The following is a 20,786-nucleotide window of genomic DNA, read 5'->3' on the forward strand; positions in this document are numbered from 1 at the left end:
GGCTGAAAACGTCACCAGGCAGATGAGAGGCAGTGAGCAGCACCACCAGAAGGAAACTGCACCCATGAAGAGGCTCAGAGCAGTCAATGCTCCCCTCAACCACTCGTGCTCCCAGGCACGCCCCTTTTTGTCCACATCTGGCCTCCATGGCTGAGCCGTGAGCCAGGAAAGCAATTTTCAAACTACAATAAATGTCGTGAACCAGTCGCTCCTCAGGTAGGGCCATTCATCTCAGACCTGAGCCTCTTTCGGTGGTTTTCAGGCCGCCCTGAGAGCGCCAAGAAGAAGCAGCGTGACCAAGAGAAGTTATTCACCACATGGAAGCCGAAAGGAAATGTTTTGAATGGGGCCCTTCACCACTCCCAGCATTATCTTCAAAATGACCTACCTACTTCGCCAGCCGAAACACAGAAATGGCGGCTTTGTGGCCACCACCACCTGCAACCAACTCGATCTCCCACTCCTAACACTGTACCCACATGAAGCTCATAATCTCTGATTTACGGTACTCCTACACTTTCCCTCCCCCATCATGCCTGAACTCCAGAACATGTTTAAGCCTCAGCTTCAAGAACCACCACTGATCAGTCCTTTAATAAATGGGCAAACAGAGACAAAAGACAAAAAGTTAAAAAAAAAAAAAATCAAAAAAACCCCCCCAAAAATTCTGAACTACAACATAGCAAGAATATGACATCTACCGAAGGTCAAAAGAACTGCATTTACAGCACTGTTTACACAGTTATCCCAACTCTCGATGACCCTGGACCTTTAACACAACAGTTAGCTTGTTGTGGTAGACCCGATTCATTTTGGCATGTAGCACACACGAAGAACAGCAGGCATTTAATAGTAAGAAATGTTGAGCATTCACAATGAATCCTACAGCACCTTCAACCCAGATATTTAAAGCTCATTGGGGGCAGCAACTAAAAAAAAACAAACCCACCCTGGGAGAGTCACTGTGCCCCATTTCTAAGCACGCAATGCAAATGAATTGCCTCCCTCTTCCAAGGAATTAGCTGCATCACTTGTAAATCCCACCCAGGAGGGGTGAGTGGCTCTGAAACGCAGCGCACGACAAACGCGTTCGCATCACAGTCCACAAACCAGCAATGGCAACGAAACCGCCCCTTCCCCTCGCTCCTTCACACACACGTGAAGGAGAAGGACGAGACGGATTAAGTAACATCTGCCCGACACCTCGGAGCGTTCATTTTCGGTTGGAAATAACTCACACCCACCCAGCACGGCGGCCCTTCCCCAGCTCCTGCCGCAGCGCCCCGGCGGGCGGGCAGCGCCCTGGCTTCCGGGCAGCCGCTCCGGCTCCCGGCTGGGGCCGGCAGGGCCCCGGTTCCCGGCGGGGAACGGGCCCGGGCGGTGGGTCGGGCGGGCCGGGGCCCTGCGGAGCGCGGCGGCCCCGCAGCCCCTCCCTCCTCCTCCTCCTCCTCCTCCCCTGGGCTCCAGCCCTGCGCTCTATACAGGGCTCCCCACGTGATCCAGGCGGACGTTTCAATACTGCTGCACAGACACACACACACACAAAAAAATATTTCTGGAAACTTCCACTCCTAATAATTTACAGATTATGTCGCCGGGTTTGCCCGCACCCGATCCCAGCCTGCCCGGCCCCCTCCTAACGAAGAGCATCCCCCGCAGCATCCGTGGCTGCGCTCGGCCAGGCCGGGGATGCTCGTACCCCAAACCCCATCCAAGTGCACCCCCGCCCCTCAGGGCTTCTCCACGGGGTCCATCACATCTCTCCTAGCACAGGCCAGGCTCTGTGCCCCCCTGCACGGACACATCCCCCCCTTCTGCCCCCCAAAATCCCCCCCTCTGCCCCCCTTCCCGGTGCCCATCGCGACCCCCCCGCAACCCTCGCTTACCTACGGGTTTCTCACAGCCTCTTCCTTCAGAAAGTAGGGGCGGGCAAGCCAAGTTTCTAACCACCACACGCCACGAGAAAAAAAAAAAAAAGAAAATAAAAAAAGACCACCAAAAATAACCCCCTCCCAAAAGGAAAAAAAAAAAAACCAAAAACGGAAGGAGGGAAAAAAAAACCACCACAGAAGGAGGGAAAAAACCACCACGGCAGGAGGTGGGGGGGAAGGCGAGCGCTCCCTCCTCGGTGGTGGGTCGGGGTTAGTGGCGCCACTCCTCCCCTCGCAGCGTGCCCGGCCTGGCTGCACCAGGCGCCCGAAGCGGCCCCAGGGGCTCCGCTCTCGGCTCCGCGCCTTCCCCTCAGCCCGGGAAAGCGGCCGGCGCGGCGCTCCGGCCTCGCTAGTGCGGGGGGATCTACCCGGCTGCGCCTCCCGCGCCGCCCAGGCCCGGCCCCGCCGGCTCTCGCTGCCCCTGCGGCTGCCGCCCTCCCCGCCCGGCGCTCAGTTCGCCCCCATTCCCGCCGCCCCCCCCCGCGGCTCGCACTAAACTTCGCCCCCTCAGCTGCGGGTCCCCTACGAGCAGGTCACACACGCGGCAGCGGCGGCGGGGACTGAGCGCGGCGCGTCTCCCCCCTCCTAATGCCACAGGCTCGGAACCGGCTCAAACCGGTTCAGACTGGGAGATTCCATCTCGGTTTAGTTTTCAGCCCATGGCGCCGCGGAGCGTTTGGAAACCTCGGGGGCCCCGCCCATCCGCCGCTCCCATTGGCCCCGAGGCGTGCCGCCGCGAAGGCGGCCGCCACGTTGATTGGCTGAACGGGCTGTCAATCCGCTGAGCGCCTCGGATGGGCGGGGGGAGCGAGCGGCGGCGGGGGGGGGTGAGCAGAGGGGACCCGCCCCCTCTTCAGCAGCGCTTTGCGCGCTGAGGGGGGGGGCCGCCGCTTTTCGATAGGCCGAGACGAGCTGTCACTCAAAGCGGCCCCGCCCCCGAGTTCGCAAAGCGCGGGCGCAGGCCTCGTCGCGCTCTCATTGGCCGGCGACGGTGGCGGCGTGACGCGCGCGCCTGAGCGCGGCTTTCGGGGCTGCGGCGGGAGGGGGCGGGAAAGGTGCGGCCGTTGGGCGCCCCCGGGCGCGTGCCTGAGGGGCAATGGCGGGAGCGAGGCGGGCGGTGCGTGAGGGGACGGGGCTCGGGGGGCTGGTCCGTGTGAGGAGAGGGCGGCCGGGGGGGCTCTTCTCAGTGAGTTGAAAGGGGTTGGGGGCCTCTCCGCAGTGAAGTGAAGGGAGTCGGGGGGCTTTCCTTAGCGAGCTAAAGGGGTTTGAGTGAAGGGGTTCGCGGGGCTCTGCTCAATGAGGTGAAGGGATAGATCCAGGGGCCTGGCCCGTGAGGGGAGGATGTTAGTGGAATTGGCCCGTGAAGGGAAGGGATTTGAGGAAAAGGGTTTGGGTCTCTGGTCCGTCAGGGGAAGGGGTTCGGGCACCATCCCGTTCGTGCTGAGGCGCTGTTTCTGGGGGAGTGCAGCGGGGAGATGGGGGCACCCTGTGTGAGGGGGCTCTATGGCAATGGCGAGCATTACCCCACCCGGTCTCTGTCTCTGGGAGGGAATGGAGTAGAATATCTCGCCGTAGAGTGGGCCCTGTGAGTAGGAGGGGCCAGCCCTGGGTGGGTGCTAGCCGTCCCTTACCCTGGCAGCCCTGTGCTCTCCACCAAAGCCCGTGCAGATCGCAAGTGAGGTGTGTCCCCCCTACGATGCCTCTGTCCATGAGGTGTCCAGCTTGCAGCTGCCCTCCAAAGTGCGCTTCAGGCAAGGCTGGCTTTAGATTTATCTAAGTCTCGAGCTGTGTGAGGTGTATTAGATGGCCAGACGGGAACAGGGCTTTTCAGTGGCGACGCAAACTCAGCAGGCTATGGTTGCATATCTCATCACTGCCTGAAGGAGCAGAGAACGTGCTTGCCAACTTTGATGTGGAAAAGCTCCTATCAGTGGATGTACTCTGTACCTACATATGCATTTCTTCAGAGTCTTACGTCCTTATTTGAAAAAGGCAACTTATGACTCACTTCTATGAGGAGGCTACTATTATGAAGTACTTCAATAGCCTTCCAGGAACAAACTTTCTTTCTCATCACTTAAATTGAAGCAGTTACTTTGTTTTTGGGATGGCGTTACACTGGTCAGTGAAACTTGTTATAGAAGGGATACTTTTGATTTGTGGAATGCCCTCTGGGTGGTTTCCAAAGGAAACTTTCTCTATAGCTTTGTTGAGGTGGTTCACCTGTGCTGTGGCTGGGAGTGTGGGAGGGATGCTTAAGCACTTTTGCACAGTTTTAAAAGGAAAAAAAAAATAGTGTGGTGTGTGGGCTACTCCAGAGTAGTGGAGGTCATGGCTAAATTACCACTGCTGTGAAGTTTGTGTCTAGCAGGCAGGTACTGTGCTGTTGCTAGTAAGTCGTAAGAAGGACGCTTAGCTATGTTTTTGAAGCCTTTGTTGGCTTTCTAACTTTACAGATAATGTGTGCTCAGCCATCTGGCTGCTGGATGGGGCTCAAAACCTGTATTTTTTCCACATGATTTTTTTGATCCATACCTTCTGTGTAATGCAACAGTTTAAAGTTAAGGCATCTGTCAACGCCAAAAGATTGCCAGTACAATGAAAACCATAACCTACTTGAATAAATAAATACAATTACACGTATTTACACTGTTCTGATTGCCTGACCAGTTGTAGAAGTGCTGTGGAGATTCCAGTTCCTCAGTCTTCATTTTGTGGGAGTGATCTATGTGGTTTCTTTACTTTCTTTCTGGGACAACTGGGGAAATGTGTTCAAATACACATTTGTGTTTTGGGCAGAATCTCAGAGGATGCAAGACCATGTAGTGCCAACTCAGATCCTGGGTGATGTAATACTGGCTTAATGTGATGTATTACTGCACTTAATTCCTCAGTTAAGTTTCTTGGGAAAAATTCTGCTGCATTTAAGACTTGAAGAGCTGGAATGTGAATGGTGTCTTTTATTTTTTATCATGCCTAAAAGGAACTGCATCCTGTTAACATCTGTGTCAGGGTGGTAACAGTGCTTTGTTTAATTCAGCTTGTTTGTCTTGCTCTCTTGGGTTGGCTTTTGCAGAGTGACTGTAATTGAAGATAGCACTGGAGCTGCTGGGATTGAATTTGAAAGTGATTCCAGTAGAGTGGTCAGGCATAGCAAGCTGTTGGTGGGTTAAGAGCAGGGCTGTAACTCTAGCACATAGAATAAACAGTTCCTAGGTGTGTGTTGATGTTCTAGCTAGCTCTGGTGTTCAAAACAAACTGATGTAAGAGACCAGAAAGTCAGATGCTTTTAACTCCTTCTGCTTGTGGTGAAGACTTGCTTCTATTTTCTTTTTGTGTGTGTAAGAGACAAATGTTTTAATCCTTAAATCAGTTTGTTAAATGAATGTTAACTATTTTGGGAGTAGATACAGCCTCACAATTACATCAGGTGTTGGTAATGCCCCAGATTGCAATGTGGTTTTGATAAATTGCAGGAGCAACAAACACAGCAGGGGTTGGCTCTGCCAGTTTGTTTACTAAATCCTGTGCCTGAGTAGGGGAGAGTTCCTGCCTCATCACTATCACTGCCTCTGTTATCTCAAATAACACATTAATTTTTTTTAGAAATAGCCTCCCTTGTCTTCCTGCAAGCTGTGGTCTGGGAAAACTGATCACTTCCCATCTCCCTTCTGTAAGGAGCCAGGTGAAAGTTGGTTCAGAAACTCAGGGCAGTCAGTAAAAAGCAGCTGCTTTAGCAGGATGGGTGTATCTGATTGCAACTTTTCTCCCACACATGCTATCAGGAGTTGTTGTAAGCTTGTGCTTGCTGTTTTGTTGCCACTGTTCCCTGTCTGTTGGCTCCTTTATTAGATGTTCAGTCTGGTATTTCAGCCTTGTTGGAATCAATAGAAAAATTTGCTTGGGTTTCAGGTCAGCAGTGTGGCCTGGTAGTAATAAAAGCTAACTGCACGCTAGGCTGGATCAAAAGGAACATAACCAGGACATCAAGTGAAGTGATTCTTTCTCTCTGCTGGTCTCTCAGCAGCTGCATCTGGCACACCATGGCTGGGTTTTTGTCCATCACTACAAGAAAGAGATGGAAAACCCTGTACAAGTCCAACAGAGCCCATCTCCAAGGTGGAGAAGGGACTGGGGGAACTGGGCTTCTTCATCCTGGGGAAAAAAAATGGCTGAGGGAAGACCCAGCAGCACAAACTAAAGTGGGGAGTGGGAACTCTATGGGCAGAATTAAATGACTAAGCTTTTGTTGTCTGTTTGTTCTTCACAAGGGCCCTACAATTTGTGGGAGTTTATACATTTTGAATGCTTGTCTAATCCCTGCACATGCTCTTCAGGGGTGATGGGGTGGGCCACCAAGGTCTGAGAGTGCCACAAAATAAAGGTTATATGGATGGGCAAGCAGTGCTTGCTAGCTTTCACCCTGAAGTTAGAGAGCTCTTCCTCTTACCTTTTATGCAGGAATTTTTACTCTTTAAAGCTTTTTTTGTTTGTTTTTGGACACCCTTCCTGTAAATTTACTTTAGCAGATCATCTCCTTTAGCTGTGGTCGATTTGGTTTTTCAGAACCAGTATGATTTTCTTGGGTGGTGTGCCAGCATTAGGGATTGTGCACCCAGGAAAGCTGGGCTTCTGATAGCAGGAGGAGGCATACAAATAAGAGAAAAATATCAAGTTGGTGTCATAATTTCTTGACTGGTGAAGTAGGACTTGTAAATGGAAAGACCAGGGAAGGGAGAAAAATAGGGCTGGGGAAAAAAGGCAAAGAGAAGGCAGGTGTTGAGTGAGGCTGAAGTGAAAGGAATGAGGCATTCAGAGGAAATTGCCAGCTGTAAATTTTCAAGGATGTCTGGGCAACACACAACTAAAACAATCTGTTAATGTCATGAATGTCATTGTAAACAGCTCCAGCCTCCACCTCATCTTTCAGGAAAGGCCCTTTCCCCATCCGTGCCTTTGTGGGGGGTGTGTCCTGACTGCAGAGTTTTCACTTTACCATGCTGTGTCCATTGCCAAAGATTTCTTCTTAAAGCAGAGAAAGATGCCTTGTAGTTTCCACTTTCTCCTGCAGCTGTCCCACTTAGTTCTGGGATTATTGGCATGATAGGACCAGGAAATATGTTTGGCTAATGAAAGGAATGCAGAGAATTTGTTCTGTCCTTCCACTCTTGCTTCATGTCATTCTAGAAATGGCAGAACTAATCCTGCCTGAGCATCCCTCTTCTCATTGAGCATCTGCTGCCATTCTTAATTGATTTATTTTCTTTGGGAGAGCTTCTAATGTACTTCTTTTTTTCTTTAATTACTTTTGTTTGATTCCACTTTTACTGTGCCTTTGGCCAAACAAATTTTGCATTTATTTGCTTTTATTCTTATGTGGAAGAAAGCAACTGGTCTGTTTTGATGAATGTCCCAGATCAATGATTGCAAGGAGGCTGGATGTAAGAAGAATAATAACAACGTTTGCAGATGATCTTAAGTCAGGTGTTACAAACACAAGTAGGAATAAATAATACAACAATCTAAAAATCTTGGAAACAGGAAATTGAATGTAACTGAGTGGAGAGGAGAAATAAAAACTGATGTGTCCTTGGGAAGGAAAAAATGAGAAGTTCTGTCCAAGGGAAAACTTGAAAAATAGAGCTCAGGGAGAAAGTGGAGAGCAAATTAGTTATTCCTTTGCTGGTGACAAGGCAATGGAAAGGACAACATAATTAGGGAGTATCTGTGAGCATTTCTTGGAACAGCAGCAGGGCAGTGGCCTAAAGTAATTTTAGAGCACTCAAAGAATATTTTAACTAAAGCCGGGTATCTCATTATCAGTGTGTTGTAAATAGATGGGCACAATTTCAGAGATGATTGGTAATTAACACTTGAGAGAGTAAAGGTTTGAAATGTGTAGAACATGGTAGGAAATGTTAGGAAATGAAATATCTGAGGAAAAACTGGATAGGGGTCTATTCATCAATAAACTTCCTAAAGTGATGAACTGTAAACACAGTTTATGAATATTTTGAGATAATTAAAATAGCTCTCAATAAGGATTAGGCATTAAACTTCAGACTGTAGAGTAACTTTTCACATTATGTACCAATCCATAAAAAACAGATTCTAAGAAGGAAGTGAAAAAAACCACTGGGAGAAAACACTGTATATTGCAAGGAACAAATTCTCCATCTGCAGTCTTTTAAAGATGTCATCTTTTTGGTGTCTCACTGATAACTGAATTCTTCTGTTAGCCAAATCTTGCTTTCCACATTCATGTGAATTGTGCTGATGCTGAGATGAGGTCAGAAGACAAAGGTAAGAAATTTCCCCCTTCCTCTAGTAAAGTTCAAATAAGTGAGTTTACAAAATTTTTACTGAGAAAACTCTTTAACATGGGACTCTGCATGTAAACAAGTGAGCACAGTGAGCTATCAATACTGCTTTTGCATTGTATACCTATAAAGTAATACTCCTAACTTAAGAGAAGTCAGCTGTTCTTCAAGAACTGTTTAACTGTAATAAACTCAGCACAAATTCTGTCAGGCTCAGCTTTAGGAACAATTCTCGAATCTGCAGCTGTGAACCATCTTCTGTGATGCTGTGACTGTCAGAAAGATGGTGTGAAGTTTGCTGAGCTGTTCTGCTGACGCAGGCACTACCGTAAAGCCATGTTAATAAAACCTTGCAAGGAGGCAAACCCCAAGCTGTCACCCTTCTGTTAAACCAGATCTGGTCATCTCTGAAACATTCACCGGTTCTGAAAGTGTTGGGGGTTTTGTTTGTTGGTTTTGCTATTTTGTTGGTTTGTTTGTTTTTTACTTACCTGCTTTGGATGTAATAACTTCGCTTTATTTTTTTGGTCTAACAAACTTTTAAAGGACCTTAAGGGCTTTTTTAAGGAAAGGTAGGTAGTAGGATTTGTGTTCCAAAACAGCAATCAAACTGTAAAGGTTGAGGAATGTGAGATAAAATATTCCGTAGTGTCAGTGCTCTAAATGCCATTGGCAGAGACTATTGATTCTCCCCAATAAACTTTACACGGTGTTAAATCTAAGAATTGTCTCTGGGCAATTGTCTGTTACTTAGGTCCACTTTGTATTTGAAACGCAACTGCTAACTTCATTGTGGTAATGTCTTTATTTGGAGCATTACTCGATCTTTTAGCTTTTGAGGCAACAATCTTTTCTCTCTAACAAGTAAAATAACTCCAGATGGCAATTGAGGAATAGATCCACCAAAGATCAATGTTTTGTCTTCAGTACGTTCTTAATATTTACAAGATTGGTGAAGCCCTGTCCTCTCTATGATTTAGTGGGCATGTGATAACTTTCAGTCATTATTCTGATTTAACCTGAGAAAACTCTACTTTATATCCAGGGGTAATAGTAATGCCCCTTCTGGAGTAACAGCCAGTCTCTTGCATCCTTCTGTACCTGGAATTGTGGATCACAGGATATGAATCCAGGGTATTAATGTGAGTGTGGTAGATGTCACTTCCATGATAATTGGTGGCTTTAGTGGCTGCCGAATTTGTAAACACATCAGGATAAAATACAGGTTATAGCTCCAAGTGAGACTGTTTTATAACTGATTTATCTCAGTCCAGTCTCAGCTTTATAACTGAGCCTAAGTTCCAAACTGTCCCTCAGCATTTCCAGGTGTTTTTATTGCATTGCCTTTACCTTCCATGTTGTTGCACGTACAACTTGGCTATCCTTTCCCTTCTATAGTGAATAGCCTTGAGATTAAAATGTATTCCCCAAGTGATGAACATAGGGCTATCATTCCAAAACAAGCTCCTTTAGCTTGCTCATTTTGGAAATCAGCAACACCTTTTTCTTTGGAAAAAGAAAGAGGTAGAAGGATGGAAGGAGTAGAAACTAAATCACTATTTAGGTCTTTCTTGGAGAGGTGATACTAAGAAACAATTTGGAGGAAGCTGCAGCTTTCAGTTTTGGGCAAATAACAGGAAGGAAAAGATCTCACATCCTTCCCAAGGGTTTGAAGATGAGCTTGTAGCTTTTTGAATGTATGTAATATGTACACAATCATCATCCAATTCATTAGGCTTCTTGGTTATTATTTTTCTCATATTTTCACAGTAAACTCCTTGATTTTAGGTATGGGGGTTTTTTGTTTGAGCTTTTTGTGTCTTTTCACTCATTTCTCTATTTCAGTCCATAAATTATTGTTCACCCTTTGGCAAGCTGTATTTTTAAAATGCTGCTCTCTTCTGTCATACCTGTGGCTAAACTTAGTCTTTGATCACGTTCCTTTGTGGCTGGTCTTTTCCACTGTGAAGGGAAAATTAGAACTTAAAAAAAAAAAAGTATTTCTATCCTTAGAATCCTTTGTCCCCTGTGAGCATCCCTGGGAGAATTTTATTTTAAGGGAGCATCCCTGCAAGCTCTGTGTTCAGGTAGCAATATGCAATTTTGTAGCCAGGGTAGAATGAGAAATTGGCATCACAGACTGAAAATGACAGGGCTGCCAAAGAAGCTGCCACACATTCCTCATGTGACAGAGGTCACTACGCTTCCGAGGGGGATATCAGTGACACCTTCCATGGCAAAAGCCAGCTTCACTTCCCCCTGTAGTGAAGGATTAGGTCAAAATACCTCCAGTTACTTCCCAAAATGTGAAAGATGCTGGTATAGGTGATCAATTTGTCTGTGTGGATGGACAGGCCTTTTGTCATTCCCTCTTGCCTTCTAGGACTGCAGAAAAGATGCTGGACGTGTTTTCTTGCTGGGGAATTAGACCTCAACGATTTGGGAAATGCAGGTCTTGAGAGCTGCCTGCACAAAGAAAATGGGTAATTAGAAGCATGTGTTGTGCTGTGAGTTCCAGGGAGCTGTCTGGGCCAGAGTGAAAGGCTGGATTAGCACAGTGTGACAGCGCTGTACAGATGCAAACCTGGGGTGCCTTTAACCACTCTAACCTCATTGCAAACTTAGTTGAAAACAGGGGAGTTTTATTGATAGGGTCTCCAGTTTGATGATTTTTCCCCTGGCAGGATCTTAGATGAAGATTTATATTTACATATGATTTTTTTTTTTACCAGACTGTTGCCCAAACTATTTCTGAAAACTGACTTTTTATAAAGTAAAACTAAACTATTGCCATTTGACTCCAGCTGAAGGCAAGAAATATGGTATGATTTAGTCAAGTGTCACCTAACAGCAAATTAGCCTTAAACCCAAATTAATATATCCTGGATTGTAGATGGAAAAGGATTTTGGGTTAGTTTCAAGATGCCTGTCAGATACAACTCACAAAGGTGGAAAAAGTTTCTAGGACAATGGACATGAAATAAAATTGCACTTTTCATCTGCCAAGTCCTTCATTCTTGCTCTGTTTAAAACTGATATTGTGGGGAGTTAGCAAAATACTTTGTGATGAGTTTCAGCCAAACAAGCTTGTGGCTATGGCCAAGTAATGGAGAACTTTTATACTGATTTTTTTTTTTTTTTTTTTTTTTGGTAAAGGGGTTCTCTGAGTTTGATGAAATACCCTATAAAATCTGTAGCTAAAAATAGAGAAGCCACCTCCTCTTACAGCAGAGATGTTTTGTGCTTAATGCTTTCCCTCATGAAAATAATCAGCATGTAATGCTAGTATTTTTAGTACTAGATTTTTATACAGAGGGGAGAAAGGCATTCTGCTTGTGATACTCTAAAGATCACTCTTGTATGATCAATAATCCATTAGCAGGAATCTCTGTTCCATTTAACATCACTAACAAGTTTTTCAATCCCTTCCAAGTGTAAAGCAGGACAGAGAAGTAATCTGGAAGGTTGAGCTGTGGAGGAAGTCAAAATAGCACCAAAAATAGTTTAATATAAAGGTACTTAGCAGAAACCACATCTAAAGCGCCTTATTTTTAATACAAAATGTCTTGTAAGCCTGCCTGTGCCTGCTGTCCAGCTGAGAGGCACAGTGAGGGCACTTCTTCAGTAAAGAGGGGAGTATCATGGCCATGAATCTCTGCTTTACAGAGGTTTATTACACCTCACTCCTCAGAAGTATGAAATGTATCCAGCCTGGAGGAGCAAATAATGGCAAAGGATGACACAAGTACTTCAGAGTTTTTAGCTGTGACTGGCAGGATGTCCAGCCTTGATGATTTAATAGATAACGTGGTGGACTGGTGACCATGAGTTGCATCTAGTGTTGGTTTGGGATTATCACTTTACTATCATTTGGGACAGCAATTTAAGGTCAAATCCTATTTTTCCCTGCATGAAGAATTCTGCTATGTCCTTATGCACGGGAAGAAGTGTAGGAAAAGGAAATCTTCCTATGGATATTACTGTTTGGCGCAATCTAAAATATATCTAATGGCTTTTGGTTTTTTCTAGAGTGAGAAATCAAGCTTGAAAGCAAACCAACAATAGAGACATTCATGGTTTGCTTTTAAAAAGCCACACATTGTCCTATCTTATTCAAAGCAGAATTTTTCTAATAACCAAGTTCTCGGAGTCTGTTTCCAAAGTTATGTAATAAAAACAATTGTCACATCTATTATGATAGTCTAGACTAGACACAAAAGGAGAACTCTGGGGCAAGCATGGAGATTTTCTCATGGAAACAGATAACGGGAAGACTAAAATCTATTCTTCAGCTCTTTTAAATAAGTAGTCTAATCTCTAACCTTTCAGAATAGTTCAGTTGTTTTCTTGGCTGGGGGGAATTGGCTGCAGTAGATTGTTCTAGAAGAAAATGTGCCATTGTCAGCCCTCCTCTGCTGGGTGGGTGATAAGGGCCAGTAAAAGCCCTGTGTTGTCTCCCAAGTAATCCAGAAGCAAGGTTTTTCCTCTCCTATATGGATCCTTGTGTATGTGAGATAGATTAATGGCTTGTCACAGGAACACAAACCAAGCTATCAAGTTTAGCTGGAATGAAATGGTTCTATTTTCTGAAATCCTGAATGGAACAGATTTTCCTAGTGGGAAACAAAGACATCTCCTCAGCTGACGCTGTGTTGCCTATAGTGAGAATCAGAGAACAACATTGCAAGAGGGGCCTGGATTTGTTTGCATCTTCCCATCCTGGTCCTACACTTCCCTCTGCCTCCTGCCCCCAGGTGGAGGGAGGTGCACGTAAGGCCAGGGCTGCCAAATCAGAAGTTTCTATTGCGAACTCACCCTGCATAACAGCAGTAATTTATGAGCTGGGGCCCATTGCAGATACAAACCGGGTCTCAAGGGGGATGGGAATTTGTTCGTAAGTGCTGGTATTTGGGTCAGAAGCCTGATAGAAGGGGACAACACAACCCATCAAGTTTGGGAGGGGGAGCTGTGAAATGTTACAGCAGCGGGATCATCCCTTGTGGCTTCTGGTAATTAGATAAAATTTGCTGATTAATGAGGCCATAGTTTCGCATAGGCTTTAAGCCAGCACTGAAATCTCACCTGACAAAAGTGATTAGTTTTTACCTGGATATGGAGCACTGTGGCTGTAGAAAACATTTTTTCCAGTAGGGATGAGTATGGAGCTAGGATTAAGTGGGAAGGGGGGTGCAGGACATGTATGTTCCTGGAATTTGGGAATACAATAAAAATGAGGGGAAAATAAGATAAATGTATTCTCTTGCTTTTGAAGCTTTTTATCTTCTCAGTCTTTCTCTTACTCAGATCTTTTGCTGTACCTTCCTTTTTAGGTTAGGTGAGGACATTCCCAAGCCAAAGGCCACCTGGTCGGGTAGCGATGTGATGTTTGCTCTCCCTCCTTCACACTGAGCCAATTGTACGAAATACAAGCCAGTATGAACTCCCCTCAAAAATATACAGCTAAAAAGCCAAGTTACATTCAAATACACATAAAGTCATTTCAGATGCACAGGGAAGTTTTAAATTAAAAATCTAAAATTATTAAATCAAAACCTTTGACTTCAAGGGATGTAATTTATTTTTTCTACAATGTATTGTCCAGAGTATTCTCCTTTGGGCAGCTTAAAACTTCATTAGTATATGTAAATAATTAGCAGCCTGGCCTGATGGCATGAAGATTAAACTAAAGGTACATATTGCTGGTCTATGGGATAGATACAGAACCAATACAAACAGTGTGCATGGAGTGCTATTTTTTGTGTAGTTACTACAACTGCAACACTGAGAAAGCCAATAGGAAATCGTTTTTGGATATAGAATATAAAGTGTATCTCAAGGGATGTGAGAGAGACATGATGGGTTGAAAATGGAAATCTTAATACAGTAGAAACTGTGAAGGGGACAGTTCTGTACAGATTTAGTAATTTTCCCCAATTTTTTATCTTAAAAAATTATAATTTTTTAGTGACATTGATCTTTTTCTTTCAGTTCCACCAATCTTGTAGGTGGAGTGGAAGTTGGCACTTGGAATATTTCTTACTCTAGTAGGAGGAAAGAACAGTGAGAGCAAGGGACAAGAGCTTAATTGTTACACTGCTGCCTAAGGTAAGGGTCGCAGAAAATTACTTTTCCTGTAGCTGAGCAGGGTTGGTGGCACTCACAGGTTCTGGGTGCAGCCCAGTGCTCAGCAGAAATGTGATGACTGTGTCAGAAATGACACGAATGTGTGGTGAGGAGGCAAACTGGAGGTCAGGAATCCAGGGAGTCCACTCAAGTCAGGCACAGCAGGGGCAGGACTGAGCACAGACCTCAGGGAAGAACCAGGGAATTCAGCCTGAGGTGAAATGTGTCAGTGGCTCTTCAGGGCAGTGAGGGCCCATTGATGCACTCAGGATCCAAACAGACTCTGAACTTCTCAAGGTAGCTTTTATTAGCAGAATTGCTTTTTGTATAGGGGGGAAAAACCTACTTTGCACTTGGATTAAACTTCAGCCACTTTAATTTTCACCCCAGCAGAGCTCCCTGTTACAGACAGATGAAGCAGTGCCAAGTGCTCTCACTAAAAACACCTGAACAGCATATTCTTTGTAGAAAGCTTACCCTTCCTATTAATTGAGGTTAATTGTAGCTTTGCAATTGCTACCCACAAGAGGAAAAGAAGAGTGTTTCTACCTCTGAGCTATAATTTGTATTTATAAGTTTTTACCGTGATTGAAGGTACCACAAGTTTTAGGCCCTGGTAGTTGAAGGCACAGTGCACACACAGAGCCAAAGACTGATGACATCCCCCCCCAAAAATTTACCAAGTCAGAAAATAGAGGAAAGAAGTCTCACAGCATCCCCACAAAGTGAGAGTTGAGAAGTCTGTGGACTCTGGCTTGCTCATGCTTGCAGAAGAAATATTTTTGACCTGAAACTGTGAAGTCAAGCATGTTTGCTACAAGACCATTGCCACAACAGGTGAGATGGTAGCCTTGGAAGGCATCCAAAATCAATGTGTTTCAGGGAGAAGCTGGCAAGACTCCAAAGAAATAGGTTTTAGTCTACTTTTGGGGTGGTTGTTCCTCTGGAGGTTGTAGCCAGCATTTATCAATTGAATTATTTTGCATTTATTTTCATTGTTCTGAGACAATAAATTCTCAGTGGCAAGAGTTGCTCAAATACTGTAACTATGGCATTTATTTCCCTTCCTTGGCTGGAGGAAAGCCCTTTAGTTTGTAATCTCTCTTTGAATAGTAGTCTGTGACCCAGGGAAGCTAATTTCAGCAGCAATAAAGGCTGTGTCTTTTGTGCCTTCAGAAAATAAAATTTTGAGGACCTTGGAAAATTTTTGGAACTTGACCAATCTGCAAATTCAATATGCCTATTTCTGTCTCCCAGTGTTGGGAGAAGGAACCTCTGAAGTCTTCTCAGGGACCTAGAATATCTTTTATTTTTTTGCTAACCTCCCTTTGTAATGTAGTTCATATTTCCTCTGTTGATACAGAGAATTTTACTGAAGTTTTGGGAGGATAGTTGTTCCATTATTCGTACTGGAAGAAAACTGCCCACCAAATCTTCATGTATGGCATTTCTGTGTCCTGGAGGGGGCTGTTCAGCCAAGTTTGTAAGGAAATGCCCAATAACAAGGGTATTTTACTGCTGAGCTGAGATAAATCATCAGCTCCATCATCTTGTGGCTAAAACACGTGTGAATCTAGTAATTATTTTTGTCAGCCAGCCCTTTGTGCTTTCCATCTCAGCAATGCTCATTGTCAAATAGCAATTTCACTTGTTAATCCTCCTCCTATCTCCTGCTGAGGTTGTCTTGTTGGCCTGTTTCTGATCCAGCATGTTCCTTCTTCTTTAGACAATGGGATTTGAGTGTTGTTCAAACCTTTTCCCAGTTGCTTTCTTGTGGGGTTAGAAAAACCCCAAAAAATTCTGGCTTATGGAGATTCACCGACTGCAAATCTGCCCTTAGATAACTACTGATGCAAAATTCCAACTTGCATTTTGAAGTAAGGGGTTAGGGATGTCGATGTTTTACATTTCACTCCTCTGTCAGCAGTGTTAGGATCCTGGTCTGTGAAATTCCAAGTCTGTCCTGTGAATCTGGGCTTATAATCACAGTGCAAACCTAGCTAAGGCATTCCCATACTCTAAGTGCTTTCAGGTTATCCATGCTCCAATCCATTTCTGTTTTTATATGGACATCTTCATGAGATACAAAGATACTCTTGGTGCAGCCATCAGAGAAGTGTCCGCTGCTACCACTTCCCTTGACTCCTAAAGATACCCAGTTTGTCTGGTTTAGTTTGTGCTCTACTTTCTATCCCCATCAGGAAATCACCACTGACAGGATGCCTGGTTAGGAGCAAAACCTCAGCCCTGTGTGACCCTTGTGCTGCCTTGGAGAGGAGCAGTGACAGTTTGCTGAGTCTGGAAACACATTTCTCTTATCTCCAGGGCAAGTACAGGGACTGTTGCCTGCTTCCACCGTGGAGGACTATCAGTACTGTTCCATGTTGGTTACAGACATGACTAATCCCTCTTACTACTTCTTCCTCCCCCCTGCCCCAGAACTGCCAACTAAGCTTTTTCTATTATCATTCTCTAATATGTTTAAATCAAATGGAGGCGGGTTACTATAAACAGCCCTTCTAGCAGGTGTACTCAGTGCAGCTCATTTCAGCAGAAAAGCGTTGCAGAGAAATTGTGAGTCAGGTGGAGAGGCAGCATAGAGCTCCTGTCAGGAGGGAATTCACATGTCCTGGAGACAGACAGATATTTGCCTTGGCTTCCTGTTCACTTTATCACTGACTCCCTCCTCAGCCCTTTGTGGGATGATCATAACTGTGAAGGCTGCTGTCATCGCCTTCCTAAGCAAACCAGCCCTTCAGAGCGGGAGCAATTCCATTCCGTGAGTCTGTACCTCCTCCATGGTGAGTTTTAAGATGATATGCAGTGAGAAGGGGACAAGGAGGTAAAAAGCTTTGTGTACAAAGGGTATAACTGGTATTTGACACCCCCAAGTTCTCTAGGGTCTCACTTCTCTAGCAGCAAACGTGGTCAACAATCACAAGCGACATTTTTCCACTTGTCACTCCCAGACAGAATCACAGACTGGTTTGGGTTGGAAGGGGCTTTAAAGCCCATCTAGTTCCAACCCTCTGCTCTGGGCAGGGGCACCTTTCCCTAGATACCCTTGTGCATATCTGAACTGCTCAGGAATTAAGGCAAACAGCCCAGCTGTCCATACCAGCAATAAAACTGGGGTATTTACCTCAGAAAATGTTGTCACAACATTGATTTGGGAACATGACACTAAATTTCATTAAGTCATTAGCTGTGCTAACTTGGTTTCTTTACAGTGGTGGGCATATCTTTTATTTCTGGGTTCATCTGTAAAATTGTTACCATCCAAATATTGTCTAGGCAAACGTCCCAGACTAAATTGTCCCACATTTAATCAGCTGGGCCTCATGCCTAATCTGGTATGAGCAGGGTTTGGTGTGGAACAGTTCTTCCATTGCTGGCTGCATATTCCCTGTTCTCCCCTTGCATCACATCTGAGCATGTGGCACAGCCTGGGTTGGGTCAGCAGGGAACAAACCTGCCAAAACCAAATTTGCCTTTCAGATCAACCTGTTGATCTGATCTGCACAATCACTGGATTTCATGAGGGGTGGGAGAGAGAGAGACAAGCACTGCCTGGTGCTTTGCCTGCCTGGAGTTGTCCTGGACTGGAGGAAAAATTAAGATGTTCTTACTATGAGCGTTTTGGTCCAGGAGTTCCTGGCTTAATGCAGAAAAACATTGTTGCTTGTATATTCCAGCCCATTAGACCTGGCTGCTTCTTTGTTTTTCATAATTATTTGATAAATTACTTTCTATTAAAATAATTAAACCATGAATCTTCACGTTATTTACAGTTTTTCTCATGTTATTAACCTATAATTTGACAAAGAGATATGAGCATAATTTACCATATGATTGCATAGCTTCTAATGTGTCCTTCTGCAGTGAATAGCAGCTATTAAGCTAAGTGGTTTGCCCTGTAAAATGACATGATGTCATAATATTTCTCTGAAAACACAAAATTAAGTATCATTAAATCCTATAATTAGGTAACTATAGGTTATATTTGCAACTTTAAAAATGGAGTCAGGCAGCCGGATTCTTCTTTCTGCAGCATTCCAGGAATTCTGTCAAAACTGCACAAGAGCAAGTGTTGTGCTTTACAGAACATCAGCTGCTTCCCCAGCCCTGTATTTCAGTGTAATTCCCTTTTTGTTCTCTTTCCAGGAACTGGGGTTTTCCAACATGTGTGGAACAGCAAAGCAACTGTTCCAGGAGTGTGTATATATCTTTTTAAATAATAAAAACTATTTTAGTGTCTATTTTTCTTGTTCTTTAGAAACCATGTGGATTTCATAGATGATAGTGTGTGATTGATTATAAACTATCCATTTTTTTACTTCAGACAAATATTTAGGCCCCTTTTTTTCCTTGTCAGATTTTCTTAAAGTTTTTGGCAGGTTTGATTATGTGCTGTTTCTTTTACATCTTTATCTAGTTTTAAAATAAATGGTTGCTTTTTTGGGTGAATTTAACCTGATTTGTATTCTACCCTTCAAATTTATTATTTTTTTTATTTTCTAAGGCACACAATATTTTAGCGATTGCTGTAATTAATTGATGTCTGGTGTTTCTCCTCGTTATCTATATTCCCTTTTACCTGTGAAGGTATGTAATGTAGCTGTATGTATATAGTATAATTCTTGTTCAGTGCTACATATATTTTAAGTTTTTTTAGAACAAACTATTAATTTAAAGGTTATAAGGAGTGACTGCCCTTACGTTAGAGGGATGTATCACAGCACTATTTTGAAGGGTGAGTCTCTGCTTCTGAGACACTGCAATAAATCTGGTGATGGATACAGTGAAATAAATGGTTTGTGCCATCTACTGGTGCCGGTGGGAGCTGCGGGTCGGCTCAGAGCCGGAGTTGTGACTGACTCAAGTGTGCGGTGTGGGAAAAGAAGGAAACTCGCTGTAAATAACTAGAATACTGCTTAATATTTTATGTCTCTCAGCGCTAACTAATGTTAAATTGAAAGTGCAAACTCATACATTAACCCTTTTCCCATCCCTGCCTTCCCAACCGCGCCCTGCAACTTTATCCCTATTCTTCCAGACTCTGAAAACTTTTTTTTTTACAGGAAGGTCAGTCATATTTTAACAGAATGGAACAATCCAAGCTGATGGTGTAGACTGTGCTGTGAATGTGAGCTTGGTTTGTCTAGACCTGTTACAGGGAGCCATCCCTTTCTATAATAATTCCTAATTACAATTTATGTCATGATCACTTTACGTGAGTTTAACCTGCCCAAACACATTCTGCCTGATGGATTTTTCTCTGACATTTGTTCTCTTGTTAAGCCTGGAGTTATAAAGCTGCTGGGAGGGGAGACTCCAGCCTAACTCAGTTCAGGGTTGCATAAGGCCTTTTAGCTGAAACCTCTTTGTATCCTACAGCCTCATAATAGGCTATTGTATTTTCTGGGGTTTTTATAAGGCTCAGATGTCACACTCAATCCGTGGTTGTTTCAGTATCATCAGTGTTATCACTGGTGTGTTTAATACATTTGGTGTACATTCTGATTGTAAATATTATTTGTTCTTTCATTGCTGGTTTTTATTTATCTCTCAAGGGCATAAACAGCGGATCCACAAATGCTCCAGTGTCCCTCTGGTTAAGGTTGTTCTGTGCAGAGGGAGAAAATCCAAGAGATTATTTGTGGGGGAAAAATCCTTTTACACTTTTAGAAGGTTGTGTGCTTCAGTATTATGTTCAAGGGTCCAGAATCTTTACTTGCTTACACACTCAAGAGCTCATTCCCAGATGAAGTGTAGTCCACAGGAGAGACACCTGGCCTAGAAATGAGGACTCTCTGGGTCTGCTTCAAGTAAAACACAGTTTACCCTGTCCATAAGAGAGGTATTTACCTCATTTGCAAAGGGCTTTTATTTGTTGGTTAAAAATACTGTATAAGCAGCTAGTAGTGTATTTTTGTGCTGCTTTTGATACATACAGTTAGTGATCTAGTTGTATATACTTTGAAAAGTTGGATGGGCAGGATATTAAAATTCTTTAATTTGGAATTGTCTAAAAGCATATGCACGTATTAAAACATATTTCCTGGTACAGGTACAAAAATCAATACAGTAAATTAGTTTGATTTTAGATTGTACTTCAAAGTGTAAAGATCAATTTAAGCAGAAATGGTATTGCTTTCAGAAAAGCATGGTTTTATCCAAGTGTGAAAAGTTGGATTAAATACAGTGATATAGAAAATATTAAAATACTCAGCTTTTTAATATTTCAATTTTTTCTTCTCTTGCAGGTAAATGCCCCAGAAAATCATCTTTGCTTTTTTTGTGACCCACTGTTATGCCTGCAAAAGCAAACTGCAGTAAGTGCACAGTTAACATGAATTTTCATGGGGGGGGAAAATAGTTAATTATTGCAACAGTACAGCAACTATGATCA

General features: G+C 43.9%; 1 protein-coding gene and 1 long non-coding RNA gene across 2 annotated transcripts in view; one reads left to right on the forward strand and one right to left on the reverse strand.

The window, feature by feature from the left end:
* LOC121673495 (exportin-1-like) overlaps positions 1–2,607 on the reverse strand; it is a 34,964-nt gene extending 32,357 nt beyond the window's left edge. Inside the window, 2 exon segments of the mRNA XM_042046829.1 lie at positions 1,887–1,942; positions 2,473–2,607. The gene's annotated coding sequence lies outside the window, so the exon portion shown is untranslated.
* Positions 2,608–14,042: 11,435 nt separating this feature from the next.
* Positions 14,043–20,711, forward strand: LOC121673496. Its single transcript, XR_006019224.1, has 3 exons — positions 14,043–14,356; positions 18,897–18,979; positions 20,641–20,711. It is a non-coding gene; the product is annotated as an uncharacterized LOC121673496 (long non-coding RNA).
* The last annotated feature ends 75 nt before the right edge of the window (positions 20,712–20,786 follow it).

Source organism: Corvus kubaryi, unplaced genomic scaffold (genome assembly GCF_017639235.1).
Source record: "Corvus kubaryi isolate FWS band 111438036 unplaced genomic scaffold, C.kubaryi_AGA036_p1.0 65462, whole genome shotgun sequence".
NCBI lineage: Eukaryota > Metazoa > Chordata > Aves > Passeriformes > Corvidae > Corvus > Corvus kubaryi.